Consider the following 14,472-nt stretch of genomic DNA (forward strand, 5'->3'; position numbering starts at 1 on the left):
ATCATTCAGAGGAGAGTACACCCAGTAGGTGTGTCCTGCGGAGCAATGATTTTTCTTCTCCTTTTTAGTGGGCATTTGTCTTTGAATTTTGCATATGGTGTAGGGGTTAAAACAGAAAATATGGTGAGGATGGACTGAACCTCAGCAGATGCAGAGTGCTACTGATTTTCACCAGTGAAGGCTGTGCTCATCCTTGTTAATTACTTATATTTTAAGGTTAAGAATAATTGTGTACATACCTGAGAAAGTGTGGGTGCCCAAGACGCTACATACTCTCCCAGCATGTGCCGCTTGCTGTAATAGACAGAGACTGACTGTAAAACTGTTTGCTTAATGACTTATTAACTAGCAGTTATCAGTCATGATGCTCTTCAGTATAGCTTAAAAGCCACCCTCAAGGCTAGCTTTAATGTGACAGAAAAGGAGCCACGTTGATAGTTCTTGCATAGGTGCCTGAAACCAGATTTGACAACACATTTACCATAGCAACAACACTTTGGTGTTTTGTCAGTACGTGACCGCTAATGTACAGCATAGCCGTGGAGCTTGTTGCGTCTACAGTGGAAAAAAACCCTCACAGATGTTTGCAGGTTCTTACTGTGGTTGTTCCAGTCTCTTATTAGGACATTGGTTAATAACCCAAGCTTGTACAGCTCTACATTTGCTCGTACAATTCATCCTACCTTGTCAGCTCTATTTGGCACTGGAAAGCTCAAATTCTTGAGCACACAGTTGTTCTTCTTAAGACTTACAATCTTCTGTACCATTAATATACAGTGTTGATTTTCAGCTCCTCTTTTGGCTCCTCAGAGTATACCCTTCCAGGGAAATATAACTTTACTTGTCATTCAATAGCTGAATTCACTATTAGTCTTCCCGTTCAATACCTTGGCAAGTTTCAGTCATTATTTTTTTCTAGAAATTGCTTTTGCCACACAGTAGGCCCCTTTTTCTTTCTCCCTCTTCCTTTTTTTCTTTTGGGGAATGGACATTGTCTCACAACTTTGCTGGAGTCCTCTTTAATGTAGGTTATACTTTGCCCTGTGACTTCACAGATGACAATTCATATGCAGGGCGAGAGGGCTAAGAAGGGACAGAGAAGTAGATCCTGGACTAATGAGGTGAAATCCTGGAAAGGGAAACAGGCTTGATATGAAGGAAGTTTTCCTAATACTGAGGTCTATTTACCCACAGAATAGTCTCCAAAGACAAGTAGGAAACCCCTGAAAAAATGACACATTTTAAACTATTTAGGAGTAGAGTTTACTGGAAGTTTTTCTGGTCACCTGAAAGGTGAAATGTGAACCACTTGAAGCCAGGATTTCTCACAGAAGTGCATCAGCTACATTTGATAAGTTGGAGTTTCTATTCAGATACTGGTGGAGAAGGTGTACTATCAACCTCCTAACAGTCAACAGTTTTATGATTAGGGTGCTCGTCTGCATAGTGATCCCACCTTCCACAAATACTAGAAGTTGGTACAGAGTTTAACAAGGCCAGGAGGAGAGGAGACACTGGAAAAATTGGATATGAGGCTGGGGAAATAGGTGTGAGACCCGCATGGTAAGTCCTGGTTTGCATCAGGCAGAGAAGTGACTTGAACAGAATGGAATGGACCTCTGGACCTGATCAACCCATCTGCTCAAGCAGAGCCACCTAGACCTGGCTGCCCAGGACAGTGTCCAGACGGCTTCTGAATATCTCCAAGGGTGGAGACTCCACAACCTCTCTGAGCAGCCTGTGCCAGGGCTCCATCATCCATACAGTAAAAAGTATTAAAACTTGTATTTCCGACATCGCTTTTCCAGCTTGCCACAGCTTTTCTAATGTCCCAGTAGAAAGGTTTCTTGTAGACACAGAGAGTTTTCATCTAGCTTCCATTTTGAGAAAAGTACTTGGAAGGTACAGAAAAGTAAGTTACTGCAGTCCTCCTTGTTTTCAGAACTGCAAGGGCAATTATCTCCACAGCAATGGGACACAGGTTCTTCCTCCAAGAGCACCAACCTGGCCATTGGTGCACGCGTAGAGCCTGGGAATGAAAAGACAGACTAAGGGATCAGAAAGGGCAAACATGGCTTGAACGAGCACCTCTGCAACATATTCCAGGGTAACCCTTTTTTCCCAGAAGTCTTTGGCCTCAGCTACTGCTCCCTGGATTTTGAGGGCTTTGTCTTGTTCTTGGATGAGAAACTGGATTGCGGAGGCTAAATACTAAAGCAAATGAGTTGTCATGCCACAGGATCCCATGAATCGGTTGAGGAGAGCAGAGGATGCTTGCCCTCTTACAAACGTGCTCAGAGTAACTGATAACCTAGCATCCATGCCTAGTTGCATTCTGTGTAGAAAACTAATAACATAACAGAACTTGTAAGCTTACCTGAAGACATTTATAACCAGCAGCCTTTATAACAATTGATGTGAGTGCATCAGCAGCAAGATAGAAAGGCTAAAGCCGATGGGGTAACATCCCATAGCCACCTCCAGCAAGAGCCTCCGTATTATTTTCACAGCCCATATACCTCCTGCTCTTTCAGGGATGAACCCTGGAGTGATATAATCTTTGAGTGAAGAACCTAAAATGCAAGCATCCTGGCAGAGCCATCAAATACATTTGCATTAATATTCCAAATCTAAATAATAGAATGGAGAGGAGAGAAGATGCTGAGGTGGCTGCCCTGCAGGAAACCCTAAAATAAGAACTGAGGGCACCATTCAGAAGAGAGGTTCTTGCCATTAGTACTAAACCTCCAGTTCTTCTGGCCAAGATGCATCCTGCGACTATGAGGTAAGAGAAAATGAGCACCAAGAAGAATACACTGTTGCTTAGAAACAATTCTGACTGTATTTGTTTAACCTATAACCTTTTGTTTCCTACCTTGCAATGAGAAGCTTGACCTTGAAGTCCCAAGGTATAAACTCTTGCTAGTTTTTTGTTTGGGTTTTTTTTTTAGTATTATGCCTCTTTGTTGCCTTAGTGGCAGAGTAAATTATGGACCACCTGAGAAACATATAATGGTCTGTTTTCCCAAAAGCAGAGAATCCGAAAAGAGTAGTGTGTGCAGGCAGTCCAGAGCAGCCTACACCACAAGTATATAGTGATTCCTGATAAATTGCAAAGGGACCCTTTGAGGACTGCTATTAACAAGTACAGGTTTTGGAGACAAGTTCCCTTCTGCCTTTCCCTTAGCGGGCATTATTTAATGTATGTCCTACAGGAAAAGAAAGAAAAGAAGTCATCCCACCTTTCTGAACAACTCCCATGCATCACACCTGCGTAAACAACAGATCACATCTCCAAAGTGTCTTATATTAGCAGAGGAACCAATGTGACACAGTCTGTCTTTGGGGATGCTTTCTTCAAGAATCTTTTGCATGAATGGACATCTTCTTACACTGTCTTTTTCTTACAAAGGATATCCTTCAGAGAAGGTATTACTCAGCAAGGTCTTAAACCTACAGAATGACTCAGATCTTAAACTGCTTACAGAGCCCAAACTTCCCAACAGTAACGATGTCACCCTATTTTCGGGGACAAGAAGGCATGGTAGCAGAAAAACGTGGACACAGGGCTACTAAGGCAATCAATATGTTTTTATGTTCTACCTCCTCAACCACTAAAGAATCTCCCCATGCAATTTCAGGTAACATCAAGGACAGTAATTTGGGGGAAGAAGGATATATCAATTCTTTTGTTATCCAGATTGTACTTTTCTGCTTTCTGAAGATAGATGCAGTGTCAGCAATTCTTCAGTTAAATGACTTGAACTTGATAAAGTCCTTGATAGAAGTCTTGCAACTTCATACGGTGAGTCTTTCGGTCTATTAAGGTAGAGGTGATCTGCCCTCTTGACATGGGGACATTAATCTCTTGGCATATTGAGGTCAAAGCAGAGATGGCAATTTTGATTTCTATATTTTTGTTCTATTAGCTGTTCCACCTTAGCCCCAATTTTCTTCCTTGTCATCCAAGGAGAAAAATAAGAAGAAAGCTATGAAAAAGTTTGCAGGTTTCTTCACTAAACTCTTTCAAGCCTACCTGCTTGGGAAGTCTTAATGTACAACAGCCTTACTGGGTTTACAGACCATCTCTCACTCTTTCCTGACGGCTCAGCAAAGTGACAGAATGGTACAGAAACCCAAGTAATGCTTTTGAGTATTTAGAAAATGAGTTAGCCTTTGCAACAATCATGAAAACATTGTGAGTGACTTTTAGCTCTTAGATGAAATAACATCTGAGAGCTAAACTGGACTTAGTTTGAATCAAGAAGTCTGTCTCATAGTTATGGTCTTACATGTGTAGTAGAGCTATGGAAGCTGCATTGTTGGAGGACTCTACAGAACTACCACAGCCTGATTTATAGCTGGTTGCAGTCATGGAAATCATGAGGTTTTTAAGACCATCCACTGTCTGTGGATTTGTTGGTGATTATCAAGTGACATGCTACAATCTGGACTTTAAAAACTAGGAATCCTTACACTCAAAATTTTGTTTAAAGAATTTGTTGTTAGCATAATTGAAATCTTAACAGTATAACCATTATTAGCCCAGATTTAATTATTGCAGGTAAAGAAAGAATAACAATACAATACAATCAGAGCTGATATACAAACACTTCTTATTTTCCACCCCTTTTGAGGAGTTATGCTGACTTTCTCCCTGCTCCTCTGAGCCTCAGTGTAGGTGGTTTCATGATGGTGATTGTGGGGGGTGGTTACAGCAAGTCATCAGCATTTGAAGGCTTTTGCTGGGAAGAATGTGATGTTCACATTGATGGTTTCTTCTTCCTCACCCCAGGATCCACCTGGGGGCATTTTGATATTTCCTGGCATGCTTTTACACATTTACTCTTTACCCACAGACACCCAGTCAATTAGAAAAATCATTATTACAACTAAACCAAGTAAAACGAAGCTGCAGGCAGGTCACGAAATATTCATACAGAGCAAGCCTGACAAGCCTCAGGCCTGAAGCCTTGCAAACTCAGTACAAAGTTCGTGGCCTATTACCAGCAGTGGCAATACCATATTACATGCTTACAAAATAATAAAATCCATATAAGCATATTTTTCAAATGAAAACTTCAATGATGAACAGTTTGCCTCTGCTGTTGCTATGTGGGCTCTGCTTGTCAATGGAAATCTTTCTCAGGCAGATAGAAAAGTTTCCTTAAAATCTATTGCCTTGCACACTACGTCTGCAGTTCTATGATGTCCTGCAAAATTTTATTCTGTACTATTTTTAATGCTAGAAAAAAAGCAATAGGGAGAAGTTGAATGGTTTTGCCTGCTCTGGGAAGAGTTTGCAAATCCCTACAAAAAAAAAAAACCCCGGCAGCATTCCCTTCAATTTCCATGAAACTGCCTTTCAGGGCCAGAAACAGAGGTCAGGCTTACACTCATGAATCTGCTTCCAGTAAGTGCAGGTGTGAAATAAAGGTGACATGCAGGTAATTGAATGTCGCTGTTGTGATTGTATGGAGAAATGTAAGCAAACTGTGGACTACGGACCAAACTCCTCCTCTGGAAGCTACCTGTGCTAGCAGAATAAATCACAGAATCACAGAATAATTGAGGCTGGAGGGCATTGCTGGAGATCATCTAGCCGAACCCCATGCTCAGAGCAGAGTCAGCTAGAGCAGGTTGCTCAGGACTACATCCAGTCGGGTTTTGAATATCTCCAGGGATGGAGGTTCCACAGATTCTCTGGGCAACCTGTGCCAGTGCTTGGTCACCCTCAAAGTAAAAATTTTTTTCTTTATGTTTAAGTGGAACCTCCTGTGTTTTGGTTTGTGCCCACTGCCTCTTGACCTGTTACTGGGCACCACCAAGAGGAGCCTGGCTCTGTCTTCTTTACTTTTCCCCCACCAGCTATTTATACACATGGACAAGATCCCCCTGAGCCTTCTCCTCTCCAGGTTAAGCAACCCCAGCTCTCTCAGCCTCTCCTCGTGAGAGGTATTCCAGCCCTTTAATCATCTTTGTGGTCATGCTGGACTTGCTTTAGCAGTGCTGTGGAGCCCAGAGCTGGACCCAGCATTCCAGGTTCGTCTCACCAGTGCTGGGCAGAGGGGAAGGATCACCTCCCTTGACCTGCTGGCAACTGTCCGCTTAATGCACCTAGGAGGCTGTCGGCCGCCTTTGCTGTCAGGACACATTGCTGGCTGATGTTTAACTTGGTTTTAAAGGACCCTCTGAGCCTTTTCCTGCAGGAGTTTTGTGTCACTTGCAAACTTGCTGCGGGTGCACTTTGCCCTGTCGTCCAGGTCGTTGGCCCCAGTACCGATCCCTGGTATACGCCAGCAGTGAGCAGCCTCAAGGTCAGCTTCCTGATGGTCACAACCCTCAGAGCCCAGCAGGTCCGCTAGTTTTCAGTCCACCTCACTGCCCATTTAACAGCTTGTCTATGAGGATGTCACAGAAGACAGTTCCAAAAGCCTTGCTAAAGCTGAGCTAAACACCTGCTGTTCTCCTCTCATCCACTGAGCCAGTAATCTTGTTATAAAAGGCTATCAGTTTGGTCAAGCAAGACTTTCCCTTTATAAATCCATGTTGACTACTCCAAATCATCTTCTTATATTTCTTGTGTTGGTCTGCAGATAGCTGCTAGCAGCTGGAAACTAAAGGCTAGGAATGAGGGCTTTATTAACCTCATTCCCACTTTCAGGTGAAGAAGAATTTCCTTTCAGTTGCTTTTCCTAAAAACACTGGTGCCCATGGTGTGCTGGCCATCAGAGAAGGGAGGAGCAAGCACCGTTCCTTTGTGCTCTCAGTGCTGGCTCCCAAGTACGGTACAACAGAACCCCACCTTTTGTAAATGGGGACAAGACTTGTGAGGTCGGAGAGCGGGAGTGACTGCAGAAAGAGATTAGATGGGGAAAGCTAAACCAGAGAATGCTTGGAAAGGAATCAGGGCTGGAGCTGGGAGCGGGGGGTGGTGGGGGGCCATGCAAAGCAAGATGGAAAACCTGGTGAGAGAAAGAGTGAGTCTGTATGGAAAAGGAGGCTGAACATAGGAAAGCTGTGGGTGGGCAGGTGGGAGATTACTGAGGAAGGGAGGAAGAATCAGGGATGAGTCTGGTGATGGGGTCAAAGAAAGAAGGGATTCAGGACATGCTGGACTGCCAGGGAGGAACCCTTGAGCCACATCAACAGTGAAAATGTGGTGTGGTCTGAAACAGAGGCCAAACTAATAAAGTCTGCCGGGATTGGTTTGCATTTCACAACTGGTTTGCATTTCTCCAGTCACTGCCAATGGCAGGGGGAAGGAGAAGCAAAGGGAGGAGCAAGGGAGAAAGAAGGGGAGAGGTGGCAGAAGAGGATACAGGGCTGGGAGCAGAGCCCACCACCTCCCGCTATCAGAAATAGCAGCTGCATCTCCAGAGTTCACTCCTGGTTGCTCTGGTCCTCTGGAGTTCAGAGATGCTGTTAGTCCTGTGAGATGTATTTCTCATGGAAGCCAGAAGCTACATGTCCTGGGGGAAGGATGAGGTCCTGGCGCAGGGAGTTGTAGGCTGTCCTGGAGATGTGGGTCTCACTTTGCCCTTAGCAACTGCTATATACGTACTGCCGGGCGAGATACATAAACATGGTGTTTAAAAAGAAGCAGTCATGCTGCATGCGTTTTCTCCACATCTAGCTTGATTACCAATAACTTTCTCACAGTTGCAACTGAAATGAAAACCAGCTGCATATTAAGTATTTACAGTGCTACATAATACTAAGCAGCTGGGGGAAATAAAGATGCCAGATACCTCTAATGGGCATCCAAAATTAAGAATCTTGCTGTGACTCTGCTCCCTGATTGTACAGTGGGGACTCCTTGCTGGGGAACTGTAACAATGAATTGTCTAATGCTTGTGTAGAAGACAGTCACGGCAGCGATCAGCCCCAAAGAAAAGCGCTGGAGGAAATTAATAAACCTATTATCAGGGCATGGTTTGAATAGCCTACAATGAATGAGGCAGGGTGCCAACACGCTGAGCAATGAGAAGGAACCGCATTACTCCACACATCTGCAGTGATGATGCAGGGTTTAGGGGAAGAACAGCTATCATATAGTTAAAGACCATGGCAGGATTCATAGGTCCGAGGAAACTGAACTGGGGTTGAAGGGGCAGCATTACTGCTAGCACTGTCTGGTTTTTTAGGGTTTCGTCCTGAAGCCTTAGTTCTTGTGATTATAATTAGTTGGTATAGGTTAGTAAGAAATGCACTAGAAAGGAGAAAAAAGGAGGCGAAATAATTTCAAATTATTTCTTTTGCTTCATGCATGTTAAAAAAACTATAGACTTAAAGAAAAGAGTGGGATCATGAAACACCAGTGCTGCCTTTCCCAGTATTCAGGTTAAGTCCAGTAAACTTCCCACGACTAACATCCAAAGCTCTCACCCAGCTCCATCTTCTAGAGCTCGGTCCTCTCCTGAAGAAGGCCAGCCCTGAGGGTGGCAGGGTCCCAGTGCCTGCGGGCTGGGTGAGTAACCTGGGTGCTTGCCACAGCCCCTCACGGAGGAGGGCAGGAAGGCATCAACACGCCTGTTCAATGGCCCACAGTCCCTCCCTTTCCATCCCCCTGGCCCATCTCTCATCTTCCCTGTTATTTTGGCACCTGACATATCCCAAGGATGTGTACACTCCATGCAGTGCACGACTTCTGAAAGAGATGCAAGCATGTGGCATGTACATGCCATCACTTTCCTCCACTAAATTTTGAACCCATCATGTGTAACGTATCATGAAAACAGCTGGCCAGGCAGAGGAGAGAAACTCTATAGCTATGTCTCTGCCAGCATGTTATAGAGAGAACTTCCCTGTCCCGGTTTCAGCTGGGATAGAGTTGATTTTCTTTCTGGTAGCTTGTATAGTGTTATGTTTTGTGTTCAGTATGAGAAGAATGTGGTAACACACTGATATTTTCAGTTGTTGCCAAGTAGTGCTTAGACTGAAAGTCAAGGATCTTTCAGCTTCTCATGCCCAGCCAGCAAGAAGGCTGGAGGGGCACAAGAAGTTGGGAGGGGACACAGCCAGGACAGCTGACCCAAACTGGCCAAAGGGGTATTCCATACCATGTCACAGCAACTGGGGGGAGTTGGCCCTGGGGTGGCGGCTCGGGAACTGACTGGGCACCGGTTGGCAGATGGTGAGCAATTGCATTGTGCATCACTTGTTTTGTATATTCCAATCCTTTTATTATTATTATAATTTTATTATTGTTGTTAATATCATTATTAGTTTCTTCCTTTCTATTCTACTAAACTGTTCTTCTCTCAGCCTGTGAGTTTTACCTTTTTTTTTTCCAATTCTCTCCCTCATCCCACTGTGGAGGGGAGGGGAGTGAGCAGCTGCATGGTGCTTAGTTACTGGCTGGGCTTAAACCATGACATTCCCAGAAACACAAACTCAAAATCTCTTCCCATACTGTTACACTGTTAGAAAACCAGCATTCTTTAAAGGGGTTGGTTTGGGAGTTGGCGCAGGCCAGGAGGGACCAGTCCTAATTGCTGATGCAGACACTTTGTCTTGGAGAGGAAGAGGTTAATGGTAGACGCCTGGCAGGTTTCTTTGCTCTTGGTCTCAGAATCAGCGAACAGCCCCAGCACTTGTGTTAGCACAGCTGTAGCTTATCTGTGTCTGCTCAGAGAGCAAGGCTGCTGTCTAGCCATTATTAGACACCAGAGAATCCACATAGGAGCAGTTAGCACCTACTCTCTAGAGGGGCGACGAGGAACTCCAGCTAGGGTCTCTGACCCATGAGATCCTTGGGTCAAGGACCTGTCTGCTAAAAAGGAGACAGCTTGTTCGCTACGTTTGTATAATATTCCCCACTAAAGCAGTAGTTCACCATCCATGCAGAAAACCAGCCTTAAATCACACTCTTTTTATTGTATTACTGTGGTTTACTCCCAGTAATGCGCTTGTGTGACAAAGCCCCACAGGTCCAGCTCTGCAGGAACTTGCTTCACAGCATTCTCGGTGGCCAAGAAGAAGTGGTGCTAGTGGAAACAGTCATGCCAAGCGAACTTTGCAGCTGGGGCCTCAGCACCTAAGGATTTAAACATCAGAGTCAGTGTCCTGAACTGCAGCTGGAGATCAGGTGAAGCCAGCCCTGTCTCAAAAGTAATGCTGCTATGTTGTCCCAGTGTCCATTTTTTGCTGAACAATTGGGCCATTTGATTTTGCAGCAGCTGTAGCTTGAGCACTCTCCAAACACAGCTGACTACTGTGCATTAGTCCAAACCCCAGTCTTGACGTCAAGATATCTTGGGTAAAAATATGTGTTTTGGAGAAATAGCTAAAGCTTTTGTGCAAAATAAAAATGACCAGCAAAGCCTCCAGGGTTTCCCTTTATAAACATGGGGGAGAACAAGGGAAGTGTAGGAGGATGCACTACATTGTGATTATTACCCCGTTGACATTCTTCCTTCTCAACAAAGCTGTAGGAAAGATTTTTTTTTTCTTTTTTTCATTTCTCCACCAATATTTTTTGTCATGTTTTCAGTTCTTTTCTCCAGGAGAAGCATGACATCCAATACTTCATGAAACAAACCAGCCAAATTGTTCTGATTACTTTAACAACAACTTGGCACCCTTTCCTTGGTCACCCACCTATGAGATAAGTAAGCTTACAAAAACTTTGAACTCTTTAGACATGTAAGGACTATGAACAACATCCTATGATTCCCAGCTGTACTGAGAATAACATCTACAATCTGACCATCTGCCCATACTGCTGTTTCAGATGTGCACGAAACATCATTTTGCCTCTTTGATGGGTGAGATTCCGGTAAATTCTATCTCCACTTTGTACCCCCCTTCCTCCTGGTGGGAAAGACACTCGGTCACAGCGGTCTGAAGGAAGCAAAAGCATTCTCCAATCTGGTCCCTGATGTTGCCAATAGGTGGAGCAGAAATCAGGGTGTGCTGTGCCACCCAGATACTCTTCAGCCTCAGTGAAGCCAAATCAACCATGGGCTTCTTTTTAGCAATTATGAAACACTCACCAGAGGGGAATACTTAATTCCAGTTTCATCATGTACTACATTTGCATATGGATGAAATGCTGCCATGCAAGTGCAGATATGAGAACCTAAATCCTCAGGTCATCCACATGTCAGAGGAAGGAGGTCCCCTGTAGTCGTGGAAGCTGGCTGTAAGGCATCCAAGAACTGCTGGGGAGATGGAGGGTACGCTTGTACACCTTGCACTGTGGAGTAACAGGAATTTGGGGATTTCTTTGCAACTAAGTCCTGAGATGTGTTTGAAAAATGCAACAGGGTTGCATAAGGTACTGAAACCGTGAGTCCATCGGACCTCTCATTCACACTCTGGCCCAAGCAAAATTTGTGTACTGTGGCATCTAAATAGCTTTGAGGATCTGGATGTCAAAGGAAGTTGTGTGACTGTGTTGTTTTGAGCATGAACAATAGTTACCAAAAATTATAGATGTCTATTTGGGGCGGGGGGGGGGGGGGGGGGGGTAATGCCTGGATTTGGATGCAAACGTGCCTTTGAGCCAATGTATAATTCTCAACTTTTTTTTTTTTTTTAAATCTGCCTTTTGGACTCTTTCAAAAGTGCTCTCCAAATCCCTCACTGTTCACATCCATGCCTCATACTTGTGGTGCTTTAAAAATGCTAATGCTAACGGTCACCTTTCATGAAGCTAAGGGAACAGAAATGCCTCTTAAGTAACTACAAAATGCTGCAAACAAAGAGCTGCAAGTTTTTCCCCAATGAATGTTTCTTTGGAGATTCAGCAGCTGATATTTTACTGAACTTGTTCTGCCTGTGGGCAATCATAATAGCTCTCAAAAAAGTAATCCACACCAAAGCCTTGAGCTATAAAGCAGAAAGCAGCAGGAAATTAGGTTTATTTTGCTGTTAATGGAAAGAGGCAAAATCCTGCAGTAACTTAACTGTTTTTTTCATTTTCAAATGATTGAAAGAGATTAATAAAATTTAAGAGACAGAATTAACTTGCACTTGCTATAAGTATGAAAGGGCACTGTATACCAACAGTAGATTTCTGTGATAACCACAAAGCAGAATTTAATGAAATTGCTTCAGAGAAATGCAGCAATAAATACATGTAATGAGCCAGCAAAAGGAGCCAGGAGGCAAGGTGCTTCCATAGATATGAGTCAATAAGTGCATTAGTGAAAGGAAGAATGGGTTCTTAGAGAGAAAATTGTTTGAAGTGATCAGAAAAGAGAACAGAAGTCATCTGTACAAAATTCCACCAAGAAATCTTCTTTTTTCCCCTGGTTATATTAGAATATTTGCACTTTTAATAAAAGTTTGAGGAGGCCAAAATGGTAGTTAAACCACTATGCTTTTACTGTCAGCCAAAGTCTCTTCAAAGGCTGATGCGTGATAAGGAAACCAGGTTGTTCATTCCAGCCCACATGCACCTATTACCAACCAGCACACAAAACACAGTGCTGCTGAGGGAACAGCAGCCTCAAGATGACCATAGCTGGAGCTTAGTGTTAAAATATGCATCACTTAAGACAGGGCCCATACTAAATGAACCAGAAACTCCCCAGCACTTATATCTCTGTCGTGCATGGTTTCCACCCAGCGGGTTACAGCACTCCCCGTCTCATGGACGCAGGCTGCAAGGGTGATTTCTAATAAAGAGAGTCCAGAGGCATGCAGGTGATAGACAGCAAAGCAGAGCTCCTGTCTCCTTTCCTTTACGGCTTTTGTGGAGCCAGAAGAAACAGGTGAAGGAGCTGTGCCTCCTACATGCACCAGCCGGCTGCAATTTGCTGCACAGAAGTAGCACAAACACGCCGTTTGTGATGCCTTTCCTGCTCCCCACGGTTTTTCTCACTGATATTTGCAATATTCTAGGCAGCTCCTGTAGAAGATTCAGAGAAATGAGAACGCTATTAAAGCAACTGCCTCCTTTTGCACAAGGCAAACGCGCATCTTCAGGCAGTCACTTGTAAGTCTTACTAAATTACCTTACCTAGAAGGGTGAGTGAAGATCTGCCATAATAATTCACAGCATACATTACATTTAAAGGCCTAGCCTACATGTAGTCAGTATGTGAAGGCTGTTTTTTCCTAAGATGTGAAGCTGAATTAGATCGTCATATGCAATGCATACATCTTCTGGGCTGTAGACCATGGAAAGCGGTATAAACAAAGCATTGTAGAGAGGACATGGAAATAAGACATTTCCCTGAAATCAGAGTCACTGCACAGCATGGAGCACAGATGTGATGAGTCCTGGCTGTGGCACCAATTGGCTTTGTAATGTCCGGTGCTGCATGTTTCTTAGGAGAAGGCTCCAAGGAGCTACAAGGAGCACTCTCATGCAAAATAAATTATGGGAAGGGCTCTTGCCTAGAGCTGCTGTCTATAAAGTGGTAACAGACAGCCTGTGAAATTAGAAATCCGGCAATAGTAATTATTTCCTTAGAATAGAGAAGGGGGTTTGAAGGGTATTATACTCCAGTAAGTACTCATTCTGAACACCGAGGCAGATTTCAGTGTCTAATTGGTTAATTATATGTAATTTCAATAGGTATGGATATTCCATTTTCTGGAACTGTTATTTTTTCTGTCAAGTGTTAATGGATGTTGAGGGAAAAATATCTTAAGCAAACTGCTATGTAAAAAACTAAGGCAACAAGCAGACCTTTCTAAGACTGGGAGTGCCACAGGATACCTCTAATTACCAGGTCATTGGCAACCACTGACCAAGTGAGAGCATTTGCATTCGTTTTTTCCAGTGTTCTCCAGTGCTTTCTTCACGGCATCTATGAATGGTAAAAATATTAGTCTTCACCATAAAAGGAAGGTAAATATAAAGCACAGTTAATCCATTACTTAAGAGAAACCCTGAGCATTCTATGCATCCTGCTGAATCCCACTTTTGGACAATCAACGCAGAAATGCTGGGCAATAGTAGGACAGTAAAAAAACAGTTGCATGGCTTTCGGATGGAAGTGGCGATGATGGGCGATTCCCTGGTCCATGTGAGCCTGAGGCTGCGTTCACTCCCAGCACCATGACCCTCCTAGCTCCATTTTTTCCCTGATTATTCCTCTCGCAAAACTTTTCTGCAGAGGCGTGTGCCAGCAATACCATCTGCTGGCTAAACCTAGCACTGTCCGCAGCAGTGGGCAAAGGCAGCGGGGCTGACAGCCCCCACGGTGGGCAATTCTCTGCCCCTCGGTCTCCTGCCCCGGGAGGGCTCCTGTGCCCGGGCAGCAAACCCCTGCCTCAGCCTGCCAAGCCAGAAATGTGCTCAGTTACTCCTATCCCACACGTCTCTCCATGTTCTGGCTTTCAGTCCAGGTTCATAGGAGTTGGGGGTTTGGGGGGCTTTAAATCACGCTGCTGAGTGGGAAAGAAATGCCTCGCCTGACCGCCGCTCTACTCAGCTGCCCAGGGACACAGAAGAGCAGACACAAACTCCAGACCGTATGCAGGGATGAGGCACAATCCTTTTTCCGTGTCTCA

This window comes from Aquila chrysaetos, chromosome 23 (assembly GCF_900496995.4).
Source record: "Aquila chrysaetos chrysaetos chromosome 23, bAquChr1.4, whole genome shotgun sequence".
NCBI lineage: Eukaryota > Metazoa > Chordata > Aves > Accipitriformes > Accipitridae > Aquila > Aquila chrysaetos.